The 21,216-nt window shown below is 42.4% G+C and overlaps 1 long non-coding RNA gene across 4 annotated transcripts in view; it reads left to right on the top strand.

Annotated features, from left to right (window-relative positions):
- LOC112648763 (uncharacterized) overlaps window positions 1-21,216 on the top strand; it is a 55,608-nt gene that overhangs the window by 18,631 nt on the left and 15,761 nt on the right. For 2 of the 4 annotated variants that reach the window (XR_003129290.3, XR_004817552.2), the window contains 5 exons: window positions 5,015-5,251; window positions 9,141-9,244; window positions 16,064-16,106; window positions 17,635-17,717; window positions 18,901-19,022. This is a non-coding gene — a long non-coding RNA (uncharacterized LOC112648763). Of the gene's footprint in view, window positions 1-5,014; window positions 5,252-9,140; window positions 9,245-16,063; window positions 16,107-17,634; window positions 17,722-18,900; window positions 19,023-21,216 lie in introns of all 4 variants that reach the window. The other 2 variants (XR_004817551.2, XR_003129294.3) reach the window with 2 other exon arrangements.

Here is a 21,216-nt window from a genome sequence, read left to right as displayed (position 1 = left end):
GAGTGTTTGCATTGTAAAAAAATCAATATGACATCAATATTATTATCCTTACTATCCTTATTTAATGGAAAAGGAAACCAAGCCTTGGAGAAATTAGATGATTTGCCCAAGGTCACAGAGAAGTAGCTCAGCTGAAACTCTAACTTGGTTCTCTGTGAGACCAGAGTCTGTTTCTTAACTACTGCACCACTGCAAGTGCATCAGAAGAGGGGCCCCGGGGGAGGCATTCTGGGAGCAGGAGGGGGAGTCTGGGACGTGACCTGGGAGGGCTGGGAATTTGGGACACCATGGGGTACCCAAAACAGGGGCAGGCCTGGAGCAAAGTATATACCTGAAGCTCCTAGGAATGTCCTTGAGTGAGAGAGGCTGGATTTTGGCTCTGGGTTGAGTCATGGGGTCCCTAAATGGCACTAGAGAGTAGGGATGAATCTTGGGGTCCAGTGAGCAGGATTCTCCAGTGGTGATCCTCTAAGCATGGTCTTGCAGCTCATCCCCCCCGCTTTCCTTTCCCTGCTACCAACCAGCATCCCACCTCTCCACTGCCAAGATAGCATCGTCACAGCAGGAAGGATAGGTCTCTGATGAACTAAGCTGTCAATTCTCAAAAATTAACCAGAATCAGGATTGCTTGGGTGGTGCAGTTGGTTAGGTGGCTGACTCTTGGTTTTGGTGCAGGTCGTGATCTCAGGGTCATGAAATTGAGCCCGGTGTCAGGCTCTGTGCTCAGTACAAAGTCTGCTTGAGATTCTCTCTCTCTCTCCTTCTGCCCCTCCAGCTCATGCCCTCTCTTTCTTCCTCTAAAATAAATACATCTTAAAAAAAGAAAAACCTAACCACAATGAGTTTTCTAATACATTCTAACAAGTGTTTACACATCATGCCCAGGTACCCTGTATCACACCTTTGGGATGGCTGGGAGATATATGGCAAAATGACAAGAGTAACAATTAGGTTACCAAAAGCCAAGATTCACTGTTGTATCATCTACTGCAACCTTGTAGAAAAATTGTAAAACTTGAAGCCTCTTTGAACAATTCATAAGCTTTCTATTTTCTTAGCAATACAAAGCACCTGAGGCCTGCAATTTATTAAGAGACAGAGGTTGTATCACCTGCTCAGCCCCTTTGAGAACAGATAAGCAGCTACTACAAAAGAGCCTCTGTTTCTCACCTCAGAGGCAGGCCTGTCAAACTTAGCCTGAGCTCAGAGCAATAAAATTCAATGAACAGCTGCCCTCTCCACACTGTAGCTCAGGAAGGATGGTTCTTAGCTTAGTGGTCCCACCGGCCCCATCTTGGCCCTTCAGAGACCATCTCTCATTCCTCATTGGCCCTCAAAGGCTGCTATGCTGTTCACTGTCCTCTCAGAGCTGGGTGGCAGGTATGATGGAGCATCTGAATAGCCCTCAAGACTTCCTGAACCCGCCACCAGTGTTCACCTTTCCTGCTCCACATGTTAGGTCCTAATGTTTTGTTGTGATGGCTCATGTCGTTTTATTATAATAACTTCTTAAATAAATTAAGGCTTACCCTAAAGGAGGACAGAGCTACCCAATTTTCGGTATCTACACTGTATTCACATGTTGGATCTAACTTTCCAAATAAGATTTGCCAATACTGACACTCACTTCTGTAGATGGAGATCAAAGAACAATGAATAATGGCTTGCTTTATCCTGATCCTCACGTGGCACTACGGAAACGGAAGGCTCTCTTCACCAGTGCAAGCGCAGACAGCACACCCTGGTGGCCAACCCAAGTAACTGTCATTACCTTATCAACTATAAAACAAAGTTACAAAAAGCCTCTGTATGCTCGCATCGCAGTGTGGACTTCTGCCACCCAATTTCTTTCTTTCTTTTTTTTTTTTTTAGGGCTTTTTGTTGCAAAACAAGACACAGATACAGAAAATCACATAAAACAAACGTATAGCATAATGAATCGTCAGGTGTATATTAGTTTTTAATTTAATACTTACTATTCAAAATTGAGTTGTTAAATTAACATTTAATTTAATATTGAGGGACCCCTAGGTGGCTCAGCGGTTAAGCGTCTGCCTTCGGCTTAGGGCATGGTCCTGGGGTCCTGAGATCGAGTCCCACATCAGGCTCCCTGCATGGCGCCTGCTTCTCCCTCTATGTCTCTGCCTCTCTCTCTGGGTCTCTCATGAATAAATAAGTAAAATATTTTTAAAAATGTAATATTGACATCCTATTATATTAATATTTAACGTATTATTATTTAATTATAAAACATATATTAATGAATCATTGTAACACCCTCGTAACTACTACCCGGGTCAAGAGATAAAGTTTTGCCAGCCACTGAGAAGACCCTCCATGTGTCCCTTACCCATCATACCCTTCTTCCCAAGTAACCAGTAAAATAATCACTTGCTCTTGTTACCTTGTTCTTTCACCCAAGTGAATAGCTTGGGACTTTATGGTTGTCCATTTAAAATTTTTGATATGATTTTAAATCTCTAAATCTTCAAGTTTCCCCTTGATCCCTTTCTCAGCTTTATGGTTTATCTACTGAAAAACCCAAGTCCTTTGGCTGGTCAAATGCCCTACAGTCTGGATGTTGCCGATGACACACTCTGGGTGCAGTTCAGCATGTTCTGGATTTCCTACCACTGGGCAGCTGAATCAGGCTGAGGTTTGGTGAGATTTAGGTTCATCCCTTTGGCAAAAACATAAGTGGTGACATGATCTTGAATCAGGAGGCAGTCTGATTCTCTTTTGTTATGTTAGCAACCACTGATGCTTAATGCCTAAATCCATTAATTCACTGGGAGTGCAAAGTGGTAATATTCTATTTCCATCACTTCTATTTCATTTATTAGGGGTAGCATTTAAAAAAAGATTTTATTTATTTATTCATGAGAGACAGAGAGGCAGAGATACAGGCAGAGGGAGAAGCAGGCTCCCTGTGGGGAGCCCGAAGTGGGACTTGATCCCAGGACCCCGGGGTCACACCCTGAGCCGCAGGCAGATGCTTAAATACTGAGCCACCCAGGTGTCCCTCCATGTAATATTTTCATAAAGAAATGCCACCCTTCATCTACCATTTGGTCACAGTTGTACAAATCATGTAGGAAAGGTAAGAAAAGTGCTTCATTCTTTCCAATTATGTACCATTTTTTTCCAGATAATTTTGCAATTTTCCCTAGCATCCTCCAAATGTGGTGATTTAAAGTTTTGTTTATTTGTTTGTTTTTTTAAATTAAGCTCTAAGGTGTGGTGTTTGAACTCACAATCCCAAGATCAAGTCTCATACTCTATTGACTGAACCAGCCAAGTGCCCCAAATTTTTAAAATATATGTAACTATGAACCTATGGATTTAAACAATTTCAGTCCCTTGGAATTAGTGAAGCAGAAACTGCTCCATCTTTGGCAAGTGGATGCCTCTTAAAATTGGCTCCTGAATACTTTTTACAACATCTAGTGGTCTACCATAGCTGTGTTGCAATCTGATATAATTAGTGATATGATGGGGCCAATGTGTACATTTCCTGTCCCAAACCAGGAATCAGCCATTTCTTTAAGAAGCCCTGGTGTCTGTTAGTGGGAAATAACATTTCAAAATAATAATCAGTACTAAAGATACTCTTTTCTCCTGTGTTGGTTTCTGTTTTCTTTCTGAGCCTTTTCACTGGAGGTTATATGTTACAAATATATTTTTTAAAGATTTTGGGCACTCCAGGTGACTCAGCGGTTCAGCACCGCCTTTGGTCCAGGGCATGATCCTGGAGACCTGCGATCGAGTCCCATGTCAGGCTCCCTGCATGGAGCCTGGTTCTCCCTCTGCCTGTCTCTCTCTCTCTCTCTCTCTGTGTCTCTCATGAATAAATAAATAAAGTCTTTTTTTAAACAAATAAATCTTTTTTAAATAAATCTTTTTTATTTTTAAAAGATTTTATTTATTTATTCATGAGAGACACACAGAGAGAGAGAGAGAGAGAGAGAGACAGAAACACAGGCAGAGGGAGAAGCAGGTTCCCTGCAAGGAGCCCAATGTGGGACTCAATCCCAGGACCTGGGATCACGCCCTGAACCAAAGGCAGGTGCCCAACCACTAAGCCACCCAGGCATCCCAGGTTATATGTTATAATAAACATATAAATAAATAAATACCCCACCTGTTCATACTGGTGCTTCAAAATCAGGACCACAAGGTTTTTCTTAACCTTTTCTCTTACAGCTATATACCTTTCTTTCCAAATCAAGTAGTTGGTTCTCAAAAACATAAATGGATAATAGAATATTCCATACTCACCCATTTGCTTTATCCTTAATACTCACACAACTGTCTTAAAGCAACAATAATAATATCACCACTGCCAACATGGTTACTCAAAACCATGGGCACCTGGTGGCTCAGTTGCCTTCAGCTCATAGGATTGAGCCCAGCATGGGGCTCCCTGCTCAGCCAGGAGTCTGCTTCTCCCTCTCCCTCTGCCTCTCCTCCCAGTTTGTGTGCACTCTCTCTCTCTGTCTCAAACAAATACAATCTTTTAAAAAATGTACTCAAAATGGTTTTAAAAAACCTTCACCTGTTATTGTCCTATTAAAAAAATATTGTTAGAGCATGTGGCCATTATAAATTTTACTCATGCTCTCTTAACTCTCATTTATTCTTAATTCCACATGTATACATACACATATATATAGCATAATGTTCACACAATTCACAAAACACTTTTTACTTACACTCTTCAGAGAATTCAGTAGGGATTATTAATTTTTTCTGCCTTAAATGAGAAAATGAGGCTTAAAGTGGCCGAGCATCTTGTAGGAGGTCAGGAGAGCAAGGAGCAGGCTAAGCCATACATCCTTGATCTTGCTCTCATTTTTGTTGGTGTCGTGGGTCATTTCTATCTTCTATATACAAGAAGATATACACATGTGTGGATGTGCACACACACACGCACACACACACACACACCTCTTCTCCCTGTCACTAACTCTATTAAGTCGTCCTTAAATTTTCCTTTATATTCAATTTTCTTCAGGGATAAATCAGGCATCCGCCATTACAGGAGGCTCATGGTGTTTTTGCAAGTCCTATCACCAGGTGTCGCCATAGTACACCTCGGCGTGCTGCTCACGTTGGTGACTTCCAAGGATTATTCTTTCAGCGAATTTTAAATAAATACATCATGCAACTTAAAACAGCCCAAAGAGCGTAATGCGGATGAAACAGGTGAAGAGACACACTGTTCAAGAAGACCAATGAAATACAAACCATGGTAAGAGGGTGTTTTTTTTCCATTTTGCATTTGCTTTACAGGTAACAGGAAGGTAGATGCTTCATGGAAATACACAATTCGTTTCAAAAAAGAGCTGTTATGAGCTGTTTGTGCCTCCCCAAAAATTCATATGTTGAAGCCCTAATCCCCAGCGATGGCACCTTTGGGAAGTAGTTTTTAGATTAGGTCATGAGGATGGGACTCTTGTGATGAAAATAATGTCCTTGTAAAAAGAAAGAGAGCCACAAGATCCCCCTCTCTCTGTGTCCTCTACCAGAAATGAGATCAACTGGCCAGCCCCCACTCCCCTTGGACTTCTCAGCCCATAAGAACTAAATTTCTATTGTTTAAGGCACCCAGTCAGTATGGTATTTTGTTATATCAGCCTAAGCATATGAGACAAGTGTCCGTATTTTCCCTATTGTGATTTTCAAATAATGTAGATACAAAATTTCTAAGCCCCTTTGCATGTTTGCTTTTGTAATCCTAAATCCTTGAGCGTAATTTAGAGCAGAGTGCTGGGATGGAGGATGGGGGAAGTGTGGTATGGATGCTAAAGAAATGTAAAAGCAGCTTCTGCTCTCAAGAAGCTTCCAGTGATAAGCAAACCCTTGTGAAAACAAAGTACACAAGGTAATTTATGATCTAGGACCAAAATGACTTCAAATCATAAGGGCCATGTTGCAGGTTATATTCTACACAAAGCTGACTCTGAGACAGTGTTTGATGTGCAGAGTATTCATTAAGGATTGCCTTGGGGATCAGCATCTGTGGAGGGGAGGGATCAGAAGCAGGACTGGGCAGAGGAAGAAGTCAAGCTGGGATGACAGCCCCAGCCAACCCCAGGTAGTGCTGGGCATTTTGGAACTAGAAGGGCCACCATCTTCAGAGATATCTTGATTTGGACTGAGATGGCTGGACCTTTTTACTCTGCTATATATCAGCTATGAATGTGGGTGGCCCCAGAAAAGGAGCAAATATTTGAAAGTGAACATAGAAATGTTAGTACTAAATCAGAACGACATGCTTGAGTATCACTGACATTTTTATGCTGCTAAGACAGATGAGTGATCACATTGACCACTGTCCAGTTTGTGGATGTCATAAACATAAATGACAAGGAAGTGGGCTATTTGGCCTTCTAAAGGTCAAGACGAAACCAAGCCAGTTAGCAGGTTTGGGCCAGATACTGAAACCAAAGCTCAACTTGCGTGCATCTCTGACCTTTTGCCCTAGAAATCCCATTTGGAGGTGTCTATTCTAACTGTAATGGACAAATGTTGACTCTGTTCAGCATCCATCCTTGTGAGGAGAGCACCCCTTCCCTTGGTCTAGGAGGCTCTTTGTGGCAGAGCTCCACACACTCAAGCAGCTGGGAAAATGAATTGAAGTTGGAAGTGGACAATCACAGTGTCCCCACGGGCTATCAGAGGTTGCTGTCATGGGAGGGAGGAGCTGTATGGGCAGGATGGAGGGAAACTCCTGGGCAGAGGGCTGGGATGACAGGGGTAAAGGGAAGGCCTTCCGGGGGCTGGATGTGGGAATACCCAGAGGTAGACAGGGAGAGGGCATGCCAGAGGAGGCCACTAAGAAGAGTCATCATGTCTTGCCCATTTGCGTGGAGGGTGGAAGGGAAGATTGTCATAGTTTGTCTCTAAGGCTGTCATGTCCTCAAGGGCTCTGGCTGTTGCTACCTCCAGATGAAATCTAACTTTGTAACTGGCCATCGAAAGACACAAGATGCCCTAGCTTCAGACATGCTTCATCAGCTACCATCTCTTGCTGTGGATACACCAGGGGCAAATGGTATAATATTTGCAATGTTTTCCCCACTTTGGATGGATTGTTATTGAATCAGTAAAGTCTTAGAGAGATCACATGGATCTTAGAAGTTGCTATGGTTTCTACTGAGTTGATTCAGATGATGCGAAGTCACACACACCTCCTTTTAGGGTTCAAAGATAATGGACATACTGGCGAACGTGATGATGGGCTGCAAGCATTTATTACTACTTTTGAAAAAACAATTTGTTTATTTTGAAATTCATTGTAAAGAAAATATATGCTAACATTTAAAAATTATGACAAAAGACAAATACTGCTTGATCTCTCTCACTTATATGTGGTATCTAAAAAGAAAAAAAAAAGCAAAACACCAAAGTCATAGGAAAAGAGATCACAAGTGTGGTTACTAGAGGTGGGGGGCATGGGGAGGAAGATGAGAAGGGGGGCAGAAGGCACAAAGTTCCAGGTACAAGATAACTAAGCACCAGGATGTCACCTACAGCACAGTGACTGTAGCTGACACTGCTATGTTGAATGAAGAGAGTAGATCCTAAGAGTTCTTACCACAAGGGGGAAAAATTTTTTTTCTTTGTATTGTATCTACATGAGATGTTAGATGTTAGCTGGACCTATTGTGATCACCATTCCATAATATGTGTAAATCAAACCATCATGCCATACACCTCAAATTTATAGTGATGTATATCAATTATTTCTCAATAAAACTGGAAAAAACCTAAAATATTATGATAAGACATGAAAGCATGAAAATACATTGCCAATCACCAGAAATATTCCACTTTCATATATGTGTATGTCTGTGTGTGTCTATATACATAAGTTGGAATCATAGTATATTTTAGTTTTATACCTTTTTACTTCACATCATAAGCATTTCCATACTATTGAATATTTTTAAAAAATAATTTTTAAAGATTACATGACATTCTATCAACAGATAAACCCTACTTTATTGAACCATTCCCTTGTCAGGTCCTCTTTTTTTTTTTTTTTAGGTCCTCTTTTTCTTAATATTATATATACCATTACCATGAATATTCTTGGTATGCATCTCTGATAATTTCCTTAGTATATTAATGAGAATCTCTGTGACAGAAGCCCAACTCAAAGTAACTGAAGCAAAAAATAGAACATGTTTGCTTATCTATTGGACAGAAGAAGAGCTGCCCCAGGGTTGCCACATGGTCCCAAGGGCTCGAACAAGGCACTCTCCTTCTGTCCTGTCCATTTCTCGCTGGGGTTCATCTTATTTCCTCCTATGCTATATAATCTTCCTGAATGAGTCAAGGACATCCTGTGAGATAGCTCTGGGTGTAAGTCATCCCAAGTCATAAACCCCAGAGGAAAGAAAATAATCTTCACACCAGTATGTAAAAATCCCTGGAAAGGGCTCTAATTCCCTGGCCTGGGGTATGCGTGGACACCCACTTTGGACCAACCACTGTGTCCAGGGGGTGGTCACTATGATTGGCAGCTTTCACTAGAACCACGTGGTTGAAAAAGAGAGGAAAAATTCACCAAGGGAAGGGATGCTGTCTCCACAAAGATGGATGCTGGACAGAGTCAACATTTGTCCATTACGGTTAGAATAGACATCTCCAAATGGGATTTCTAGGGCAAAAGGTCAGAGATGCACGTAAGTTGGGCCTTGGTTTCAGTATCTGGCCCAAACCTGCTAACTGGCTTGGTTTCGTCTTGACCTTTGTATAATGTTTTTTTTTTTTTAAAGATTTTATTTATTTATTCATGAGGGATACACAGACAGAGAGAGAGGCAGAGGCACAAGGCAGAGGGAGAAGCAGGCTCCACGCAGGGAGCCCGACGTGGGACTCGATCTTGGGTCTCCAGGATCACGCCCTGGGCTGAAGGCGGCGCTAAACTGCTGAGCCACTGGGGCTGCCCTTGTCTTGACCTTTGGAAGGCCAAATAGCTCACTTCCTTGTCATTTATGTTTATGACACTACAAACTGGGCAGTGGTCAATGTGATCACTCATCTGTCTTAGCAGCATAAAAATGTCAGTGATACTCAAGCATGTCGTTCTGATTTAGTACTAACATTTCTGCATTTACTTTCATCTATAGGCCACATTCTTGATGTGACTTGGCGTGGAAATCTCCTTATCCCCTTCATGTTGGGATTCTATCAGTTAGCGGGGTGTTCATGTACCACAGAGGCTGCTCTCCAGGTAAGGTCGTGAGCATGGGAAGGAGAGTCTAAAGGGCCTCAGTGGACTTTGGATGACCTTGGATGTTGGGATCCATCCATCTCTGTTCAAGAGATTAAGAGCCAATGGCTTGAGAGGTGGAGGAAGCCTCTCACTGAGTGCAGAGAACATTTTAAGTTTTACCTGATCTTTTAAGATGATTATTTAAAATGTTTGCACGGTCAAATTTGTATGCCCTGAGGCCAGTCCCCAGTGTCCCCATTCCTTGGCCATGACTGTGAACGGGGCATGTTGGAGACAGAACTGCTGGAACCAGACCCTCTACCCTGTTCTTTTTTTTTTTTTTTTTTACCCTGTTCTTTAACATTTCTCCCATGGAGAGGGGAGGGAGAAATGGGACTTACAGGCTCCAGTCTTCTAATCCAGGGGCATGATCTCTGCCTCTGTTTCCTCAGGTAATCTTTAAGCCTTTCAAAGTGTCATCTTTCCCATATGGGTGTCTGATTTTTCATCTGTAAATAAAATATTTGAGAGTCATTCTGAATGATTGATTTTGCCTACTTCTACACATTCCACTACCTGAACTGGAGATGAAGTTATATCAAATTGTCCCGTTTCATTCTGTCGCCTTCCTTGTGGGACCCAATTCAGAGTGGCATTGGGCACATTCTGTTGTGTCTTGTGTTCATGTTTATTTCAGGGAAATTATAATACCACCAACACAATGTTGGCAGCATTAAAATCCTGGATCCTAGAGACAGCCAAGATGAGCTTAAAGAGATTACCGACTGTCTTGGGAATGTGCTGGTTGTTGTTATGTATGACATGGCAGCCGGAAGTCAGCAGTTCATTTTTCAAATGAGTTTCTTTTATTTTGTTATTCATAGTTTTACTTATAGTAAAATGCACATAACACAAAATTTGCCATCTTACCTGTCATAAATGTATGGTTGAGTAGTGTTTAAGGAAATGCACATTGCTGTGTAACAATCTCCAGAGCATTTTCGTCTTGCAAAACTGAAACTCTATACACACTAAATAATAACTCCCATTTCCTTCTCTCCCCATCAAGGTCTATGGCCCCCTTTCCCTGAATCTGGGTGGGCTCCATGCCTGCTTTGAGCAAAAAAATATGATGGAAGTGATGCCTTGCCAGTTTGGGGTCCATGCCTTAAGAAACTGGCAACTTCCACTTCCTGTCCATTTGAACACTCTGAGGGCTCAAACCACCATATAAAAAGTTATCCCACTATTCAGACCAGCACACTGAAGAGGCACATGTTGACTCCTTGGTGGACATTCCCATTCTTCTAGGAATCCCTGCCACCTTGCCAGGCAGGTGAAGGAGCTGCCGTGGAGCCTCTCAAGCATCCATCCACCAGCTGAATGTGACAATGTCCAAAAGAGCAAGCTTGCAACAGAGGGGTTCCATGTGATCCCAACCCAGCTGGTGCCTACCATGGCGGGAATGGAAAGCAGGGGCCATGGAATGGACCAGTTAAGTGGAGGGTAGTTAGGAGCATGTCTGTCATGTTTGAATAAAAGTGTAAACATTTGGGGCACCTGAGTGGGTCAGTTAAGTATCTGACTCTTAATTTTGGCTCAGGTCATGATCTCAGGGTCCTGGGATGGAGCCCCGAGTCAGGCTCTGAGCTCAGAGAGGTGTCTGCTTCTCTCTCTGCCTATCTCCCTGCTTGGACACACACTCTCTCTCTCAAATAAATAGATCTTTTTTTTTTTTTAAGTGTAAATATTTAGGGGCATCTGGGTGGCTCAGTCGGTTAAGCAACTGCTGTTGGCTCAAGTCATGGTTTCAGAGTCCTGGGATTGAGCCCCGTATTGGGCTTTCTGCTTGGCGGGGATTCTGCTTCTTCCTCTCCCTCTGCCTGATGCTCCTGCTGCTTGTGCGCTCTCTCTCCCTGTCACTGTCAAATAAATAAATAAAATCTCAAAATAAAATAAAAAGCATAAACATTTATCTCACAGCACTACCCTTGACTCACAAAATAAATAAAAAAGACAATATTTAAAGAAATAGAAAAGTTAAGTACATGTTATGTACATCAATTACTATGTTGCTCTAGATTTTGCTTCTTGAGTCTGAAGCCTTTCAGTGCTTCTCTTAAGTGTGCCTACGGGATGTGTGAATATGCAGATGTAATAGGTTGGTTTAAAGCCTGAGATGCTGTAGGTCCACCCTCCACACTCTGAAGAGGAAAAATTGAGGTTCTGGTTGGTGCTGGCGGGCATCCAGCACTCACAGGTGTGGCCTCACCATATTTTTTACCAAAAGCTTTAATGAGCAATTCACCCAACTGAAGTGTACAGCTCAATGACATTGGCGCATTCACAGAGTTGTGCAACCAGCAGCATAATCACCTTTAGAACATTTCATCATCCTAGAGAACTTCCTGTACAAATTAGCAGTTACTTTCCTCCTCCTCCCTCCAACCTAAGGCAACACCAATCTATTTTATCTCTACGGACTTGACTCTTCTGGGCATATTCAAATAGAATCATGGGATAGGTGGTCTTCACTTAGCATGTTTTCAGGTCCATCTGTGTTGTGGCGTGTATCACTACTTCACTTCTCTTTATTGCCCGGTAATATTTCATTGTATGGATATACTCACGTTTTGTTTATTCATTCACCAGTTGGTAGATACTTGGGGTTGTTTTCGGCTCTTAAGAATGATGCTGCTATCAATATTCATGTGCAAGTATATGTGTTGACAGTTTCAATTCTCTTGGGTGTGTATCTACAGGTGGATTCACAGGGTCACATGGTAACTTTTGACAACCTGCCAAGCCATTGTCCAAAGGGGCTGTGCCGTGTTTACATCGTCACCCAGCAGTGAGGTTTCCATTTCTCCACATCCTCTTCAACAATTGTTATCTTTATTTATTTTTTAAAATAAATTTATTTATTTATTTTTAAAGATTTTATTTATTTATTCATGAGAGACACACAGAGAGAGGCAGAGACACAGGCAGAGGGAAAAGCAGGCTCTATGCAGGGAGCCAGACGGGGACTCGATCCAGGGTCTCCAGGATCATGCCCTGGACTGAAGGTGGCGCCAAACTGCTGAGCCACCCTGGCTGCCCCACTTGTTACCTTAAAAAAAAAAAAAAAAAAAAGGTAGTACCTTTATTTATTTTTTTAAAGTAATCTCTATGCCCAGTGTGGAGCTCAAACTCAGTGACCCCAAGATCAGGAGTAGCATGCTCCACCGACCAAGTCAGCCAGGCATCCCTATTATTATTTTTTTTTATTATACTTTTTTGAGTGGGTGTGAAGTGATAACTTGTTCTGGTTTGAATTTACATTCTCCCAAGGGCTACTGAGCCATTTTTGAGCATCTTTTCATGCATTGATTGGCCATTTGTATATCTTCTTTGGAGAAATGTCTGTTGATATTTTTGCTTATTTTTAAATTCTGATATTTGTCTCTTTTTTTATTATTGAGTTGTAAATATACTTTGTATACTTTGTATGTTCTTGATGCAAATTCCATATCAGAGCTATGATTTGCCAATTATTTTCCCTCAGTCTCTGGGTTGGATTTTCACTTTCTTGATTATATCCTAAGAGGCAGAAAAGTTTTTAATTTTGATGAAGTCTAATTTATTTTTTCTCTTGTTGCGTATACTATTAGTGTCACATATAAGGCTTTCCCCAAGCCAAGGTCATGAATATTCACTCCTAGTGTTATGTAGTTTTAACTTTGACATTTAGGTCTATGATTTACTTGGAGGTAGTTTCTGTGTATGTTGTAAGGAAGGGGAAATCCAGTTGTTGCTGTGCAACTAGTTGAAAAGATTGCTCTTTCTCCATTTAATTGTCTTGGCACCCTTGTCAAAAAATTCAATAGGCAAAAAGTCAGTCACAAAAGTAAGGGCTTATTTTTAGATTCTCAAAGCTATTCCATTGACCTCTCCATCTGCCCTCATGCCCTCACTGTGCTCTCTTGATAACTGTAGCTCTGTACTAAGGATTTGCAATTGGGGAGTGTGAGCCCCTCCAACTTTGCTCTTCATTTTCAAGATTTTTTGGCTATTCTGAAGCCCTTGCAATTCCAGATAAATTTTTAGGGTCAACTAGTTGATTTCTGCTAAAAAAAAAAAAAAGTCAAGTGGGATTCTGACAAGGATTGTTTTGGATCTGTAATTAATTTGGGGGAGTGTTGGCCATCTTAACAGTATCAAGTCTTCCAACCCATGAACATGGGGTGTCTTTCTATTTATAGTATTCAGGTCTCCTTTAATTTCTTTCAACAACGTTTTGCAATTTTTAGAGTACAAGTTTTACACTTATTTTGTTCCGTTTATTCCTAAGTATTTTATTCCCTTTGGTGAAATTGTACATGGAATTGTTTTCTTAATTTCATTTTTGCATTGCTAATTGTTGTTATAGAAATACAATTGATTTACGTATATTAATCTTGAACCCTGCAAATCTTGCTAAACCTATTAATTCCAAGAGTTTGTTTTAGTGGCTTTCTTGGGATTTTCAATATGCAAAATTATGTCATCTTCAAATAGAGATAGTTTTGTATTTCTTTCTTTCTTTTTTTTCTGTTTTGCCTAACTGCCCTCTCATCAGATTTTTAGGGCTGTCATGATCACCTTGATTGGTTAAGTCTTTAACATTCCAGTTGTTACACATTTGGAATCATGAGCCCAATTTGGGTTTCTAGGCTGAGAAGAGCCTTTCTTTTAATAAGCTGGCTGGCCCTATCAGAGGGTGTCAGCTGTCTCCCAAGTTCTGCCTGTTAATACCATTAAAAAGAAAACCACAAGGCCAAAATGGCATCACTTAGGCCAAGTCAGCAAACCAAGACTGAATACCTAATCTAATTGCCTTTTCAACTCCCAACCCAACCATGTAGCCTTTAACCAGTCAACATGGAATTTCCTTTTTTTTTTAAGTTTTTTTTTTTTTTTTTAAGATTTTACTTATTTATTCATGAGAGAGACACACACACACAGAGGCAGAGACACAGGCAGAGGGAGAAGCAGGCTCCATGCAGGGAGCCCGACGTGGGACTCGATCCCGGGTCTCTAGGATCAGGCCCTGGGCTGATGGCGGCGCTAAACCGCTGAGCCCACCTGGGCTGCCCAACATGGAATTTCCTGGTCAGTACTAGGAAATTTACTGACAGACCCTTCCACTTCCCTTAAGAGGGCAACTTTGCCTAAACAATACAGTTCTTGCTAACAAATTCTTTTCTTCTCCTTTTGAAAAATTCCCCCTTTCTGCCTTTAAAAATCTTGCTTTTGTTTAGCTGAGCAGAGCTCCCCTTTTGCTAGATGCTGCCCCATTCATGATTGATTGATTGATTGATTGATTTTCACAAATCATTTAATAAAGCCAATTAGGGGGAGCCTGGTTGGCTCCATGGGTTAAGCACGTGACTCATCTTTTTGGCTTAGGTCATGATCTCAGAGTCCTGAGATTGAGCTCAGTAGGGAGTCTACTTGAGATTCTCTTTCTCCCTCTCCCTCTGCTCTTCTGTCTTCACATGTGCACTCTCTCTCTCTCTCTTTCTCTCAAATAAATAAATAAATCTTAAAAAAAAAAAAAAAGCCTAGGGACACCTGTGTGGCTCAGTGGTTGAGTGTCTGCCTTCGGCTCAGGTCGTGATCCGGGGAGCCTGGGATTGAGTCCCACATCGGGCTCCCTTCAAGAAGCCTGCTTCTCCCTCTGCCTGTCTCTGCTTCTCTCTCTGTCTCTCATGAACAAATAAATAAAATCTTTAAAAAATTAAAAAATAAAGCCTATTGGATCTTCAATCTACTCAGTTAAAGTTTGTTTTATAATAATACTTAGCATTAATACTTAATGAAGGAGCCACCTAAGGTGAGTTTCCTTCACAGTCAAAGCTGATGGCCTCACACCTTGGGAACCCCAGAGGCACTCTTCCTTGCCTCTCTGCTTAGGGTCTTCCCTAGGTGAGCATGGTGGGCCTCTGTGTTCCATTAATGTCCAGAAGCAAAACTGTATATGGTTGTACATATTAGATCACAGATTCAATGCTGTCCAATAGGACTTTCTGCAGTGAAGGAAATAACCTACATATGCACAGTTTAACACAGTTGCCTCTCCCCACATGTGGCTCTTGAGTGCTTGAGATGTAACCAGTCCTGCTGAGGAACTGAATTTCTGATTTGAATTGATATAAATAAATTTTAAAGAGCCACATGTGGCCATTGGCTACAGCATCAAATAGTGCAGTTCTATATAGGAAACCTAGAAACATGGGCACCAGAGGCCTCCCCTGGCACTGACATGTCTGCTTCTGGAGCAGAATTTCAATAAAAAAGTATCATCTGGAAAAGTTTGATAAATCTAAATAATTTAAAGCAAAGTCTTTATGCTAATGAGGAAAAAGGCCATACCTTTAAAGTTTTTAGGCACCAGACAAAAGTCTCATTGCAAATAAAACATTTGGAGGGTTTAAAAGAGAAATCTCAGGGGCACCTGGGTGGCTCAGTAAGCGCTTGACTCTTGATTTTGGTTCAGGTCGCCATCTCAGGGTCACGGGATCAAGCCCCATGTCAGGCTTATTATGCTCAGCGTGGAGTTGACTTGAGATCCTTTCTTCTCTGCCCTCGGCAGCCCCCCTCTAAAATAAGCAAATAAATAAGATCTTTAAAAGAGAAATCTCAAGTTTTTTTCTAAAAATAGGATCTTACTAAACAAAAACTTTACCACCAAAATAAAAAGGGCTTTGGGGATTGTAAAATTGTAGATTAAGAGAATTATAGTTATAAATGGCATGAGTTTGGATTCATATTATACTTTCTTTCTTGCTAATGAGTCCTTTCTTCATTTATCAGGAAAGCTCTGACAAACCAGGTGGAAAACTGTCCCGATAACCAGGTATGTTAGCTTGGCCATGCCAGCAGTTCTTGACCCTGGTTGTACACTAGAACCATTTGGTATTATTTAATATGACACGGATACCTGTCCCCCATCTCTAGAAATTCTGATTTGATTGTACCTGGCCCAGACTGGGGCCAGACTAGACCTCCTAGGTGATTGTCCTCATTAGACACTAGCCTGGCTAATCACCACCAGGTGATTCTGAGATGCCAATGGAGCAGAATACCACTGACCTCTACGGCAGAGGCGAGGTGCTGGTCACCCTCATCTGTTCGTGCTGTTAAGAAAACTGAGACATAGACTCTCAACCTCGTGTGTAAATACAAATTCAAGAAAGTCCTGAGTTTTATTTTACCTTGTTGCATATGTGTGTGTGGGAGGAACGATAATCCTCTTCTTAACACACAAAAACTCACAGGTGTACAGAAAATGGAAATGTCTATTTTGGTGGAATTACTACGAATGAAGAAATTATTAAGTGAGATAATCACTGTTAGAGGCATCTTAAAGGTTGAAGGTTCTTTTTTTTTTTTTTTAAGATTTTATTTATTTATTCATGAGAGACACACAGAGAGAGGCAGAGACACAGGCAGAGGGAGAAGCAGGCTCCATGCAGGGAGCCCGACGTGGAACTCGATCCCAGGTCTCCAGGATCACGCCCTGAACTGCAGGCAGACGCTCAACCACTGAGCCATCGAGGTGTCCCAGAAGGTTATTTTCAAAACGCTCTCTGAAATCCCAGCGTCTTACCAGATGTCTGGCTAGAAGTAATGTTTGCAAGAATGGTTCATTATGCAGAAGAGCATCCACTTGCCCCCAGTGTTGGGAAACATGCGTGTCCCTTCTCATCTTGACGAGATGACTTTCACTTGCCCTTTAGGAGAGCCTGCAATTTTCGAGGCAAATGCTTGAACTCCATCAGGGGGCATTGAGAGGGGAAAATGCAAACCGAGAAGATGAAAACTTAAAATATGGTCATAAAAGGGTGGAGAGAGGCAAATTAACAAGGGAGTGTGAGGATTGCGGTGTCTGCAGTTGGAATGAATGTGCCCCTGTGATAGTGAAAGGGAAAATAAGGGAAGGGAGAAGAAATGCGTGGGAAATATCAGAAAGGGAGACAGAACATAAAGACTGCTAACTCTGGGAAACGAACTAGGGGTGGTAGAAGGGGAGGAGGGCGGGGGGTGGGAGTGAATGGGTGACGGGCACTGGGTGTTATTCTGTATGTTAGTAAATTGAACACCAATAAAAAAAAAAAAAAAAAAAAAAAAAAAAAAAAAAAAAAAGAATGTGCCCCTGTGAGCTTCTGGAGGTCAGGCTGGCTGCCTGGTTTGCTGTGGGGTACACAGCATCTAGGGCAATGACCATGCTTGTGGCTCTTTCCGATCCCAGACTTCTCAGCCTGTGACTAGGCAAACCAGACTACACCAGTCTTAAAGGTCTGTATTGACGAGATGTCACAGCTTCTCTGTGTAAGCCTGTCCCCATGGCTACTCCCCTTTACAACTGGATGCCTTTTCCGTAGGGTGAACTTGACTCTTCCCTGTTGCGGCCAAAGCACATTCATTCTGTGGAGATAAGAAGCAACCCATCTGCATCCTTTCGATGGTAGGTAAGCTTCTTTTATTTGTATTTTTACTTATTATTTATTTGAGAGACAGAGAGCCTGAGCTGTGGGGGGGGTGGGCAGGGCAGAGGGAGAGGGAAAATCCTAAAGGGACTCTGCACTCAGTGGGGAGCCCCACACGGGGTTCAGTTTCCTGTTACTGAGATCATGACCTGAACCGAAATCAAGAGTTGGGTGCTTAACTGACTGAGCCACCCAGGTGCCCCTGTTTTTTTTTTTTTAATTTAATTTTGTCAAATTAAGACTTAGGGCATTTTAATTTATGCTTTCACATAAAAGATAACACATATCTTTGAAAGACTACTGTTAAAATCAAACTATTAATAGTTTGGTACCACTTTAAATTAGCCATAAATGGGGCCATGATCCCAGAATCCCAGAATAAAGGAGTCTGCTTCTTTCTCTTCCTTTGTTCTTCCCCCCACTCATGCTCTCTCTCTCTCACACTTATTCTATTTTTCAAATAAATAAAATCCTTAAAAAATTAATTGGCTAAAAAAATGAAAACAGCTCAACTTTCCATCTGCAGTAGATGTGTGAATAAATTGTGGATTTATGCAATGGAAAACTATACAGTAATGAGAATGAGCAAACTGCAAGTATTGTCCAGGATATGGATCAGTTTCACAAACAAAATGGTGAACAACAGAAGGCAGAGCTAAAAAGAACGTATCCTGTAAGGATTCCATTTATATAAAATTCAAATATTGGCAGAACTGGAGAAGCTTCTTTTAAATCACCAATGAAATTCTCCTCAGGCCAGGCAATGCAACTCCTCTAACTTTTCTCACTGCTAATATATATATATAATTTCCATTCTTTGAGTGCCTGCTGTGTGTCAGGCATTATAGTAAGTGCTTTCCACAAACAGTTGCATTCAATCCTTCAATAGACCTTTGAAGCAGGTACTATTATGCCCATGTTACTGATTAGGAGACTGAGGTTTAGAGAGATCAAGTGTTTTCCCTGGGGTCAAACTACCAGCAAGTGCTAGAGGCTAAAATCAGCCCATTTCCTCCTGATTCCTTGCACCATGCTCTGTATGGCTCATGAGTTCTCAGTGGTTGGAAAGCAGGGAGGCCATTGTGGGTGCTGAAAACCACACCTCCCGTGTGACCGCTAGAGAGTCATCCCACCATGTGGGCTGGTGCCTTCCTATTGCAGTTGTGAGCATGCAAAGTGGCTGCCGTGAACCTTCCCAGTCACAGGGATGTGACAGTGACCTGAACAGACAAAACTCCCTGCGCCCAACAGCATCTTAAGGCAGAGAGGAATAATGGACACAAGTGCGTATGTAGTGAGTATGTTAGGTTGCATTACATGCTAAGGATAAAAGAATGCTGGGCTTGTGGTCTCTGTGTGTGTGTGTGTGTGTGTGTGTGTGTATGTGTGTGTGTGTGTGTGTGGCAATGTGGCTGGAGCTGGTGAGTTGGCAGGGAGCAGTGGGGATGAGGGCAGAGGAATAAGGGTGGGGGCAGGTGGGGCTGCGAGTTCATGCTAAGGTTGGTGGCTGTCCTTTGCATGAAAGGGAAATGAACTGGAGGGTTTCAAACAGTGGGGTGATGGGATTTAACCAGATGGTTCCAGAAGCTGTGTGGAGAATAGTCTACAGGGGGGAAGATAGCCAGAAGGGCTAGTGGGGGAGAATCAGGAGCTTTGCTTGGTGCCTCATTAACATGCCAATTAAATAGCCACGTGAGTACCGAGTAGCAGTTGGATATGTGGGTATGGTGCTCAAGGGCAAGGTTCTTGCTGAAGATGAGACATTCGAGAATCCTCATCATATACAGCTGACCCCTGAACAACACAGGTTTCAACTGCACAGATCCACCTACACATGGATTTTTAAAAAAGATTTATTTATTTATTTGAGAGAGAGGGAGGAGGGAGAGGCAGAGGGAGAGGCATCTCAAGCAGATTCCATGCTGAGTGTGGAGCCCGGCGACCGGGGGCTCAGTCTCACAATCCTGAGATCACAGACTGATCCAAAACCAAGAGCCAATCGCTTAATGGACTGTGCCACCCAAGTGCTCCATGTGGATTTTTTTTTTGATACAGTACAGTGAATGTATTTTCTCTTCCTGATGAGTTTTTTAAAAAATATTTATTTATTAATTTTATTTATGATAGAGAGAGAGAGAGAGGCAAAGACACAGGAGGAGGGAGGAGCAGGCTCCATGCTGGGAGCCCAACGCGGGACTCGATCCCGGGACTCCAGGATTGTGCCCTGGGCCAAAGGCAGGCGCCAAACCACTGAGCCACCCAGGGATCCCTTTGACGAGTTTTTTTTTTTTTTTTTTAAGATTTTACTTATTTATTCATAGAGACAGAGAGAGAGAGAGGCAGAGACACAGGCAGAGGGAGAAGCAGGCACCATACAGAGAGCCTGACGTGGGACTCGATCCAGGGTCTCCAGGATCACGCCCTGGGCTGCAGGCGGCGCTAAACCGCTGAGCCACCGGGGCTGCCCTGACGAGTTTTTAAATAACATTTTCTTCTCTCTAGCTTACTTTATTATAAGAATACAGCATATAATACCCATAATATACAAAATATATGTTAATTGACTGTTCATGTTATCAGTAGGGCTGTTAGTAGTTAGGTTTTCTGGGGAAGTTATATCTGGATTTTTGACTATGCAGGGCATTGGTGCTTCTCTGCCCTGTGCTGTTCGTGTCAGCTGTACATAGTATTTAAAGACATTAGACTAGATGAGATTTCCCCTTGAATTGGTACAGACACAAGAAAGAAGAGGCCCCAAAATTGAGCCCTGGAGCATGCTGACACATGTGGTCATGGAAATGAAGAAGGACTCACAAAGGGACTTGGACAAGTGGCCAAGAAGTAGGGGGTGAGCTTACTTTTTAGCCACTTAGCCAGCCAAAATCAAGAGTCAGACACTTAACCAACTAAGCCACCCAGGTGCCCCAGATTTCTTTCTTTTTAAAATGAAGAAATACAGTGCATTTATCTATAGATAGGGATAACTAAGCACAGAGCAACAGGTAGGACAGGCGGGCAGCTGGGGCAGCTCAGCCATAATACCAGGGCAGCAGGCTGGGCACCCAGCGCCTCATGCAGGCTGGTGGGAGTGCTGGGTCTGTCTGAGTATTTTCCCTCTGCTGAAGGGAAAAGCAAGGTGGCTGAGGTGGAGGATGGGGAGGAGGCACTGAGGGGTTGTCAAGAGAAAGGAAGGTATGAGCTCATGGTCTGGGGGAGGGAGAGAGAACACTACGGCAGTGTGGGAGATTTGTGGGGTGTCACTTGGCCCTGCTTGGCTTTCATTATCATGAATTCCCAGAGCGTCGAGGGTGTGACTGTGTGCTTTCCTTTAAGGCAGGTAGAGTCGATTTAACCAGGGTTGTGGTCTCATCTGAAGGCCTCTGGTCGAGGCAGGCAGGGAGCAGAGGGCATAAGCCCGTGAATGACCCCACTGGGTGGTCACGGGAAAAGGTGGGTCAGGAGCCAGGAGGAGATGGG

Source organism: Canis lupus, chromosome 7 (genome assembly GCF_003254725.2).
Source record: "Canis lupus dingo isolate Sandy chromosome 7, ASM325472v2, whole genome shotgun sequence".
NCBI classification, from domain to species: domain Eukaryota; kingdom Metazoa; phylum Chordata; class Mammalia; order Carnivora; family Canidae; genus Canis; species Canis lupus.
This window is presented reverse-complemented; position numbering and strand designations above follow the sequence as displayed.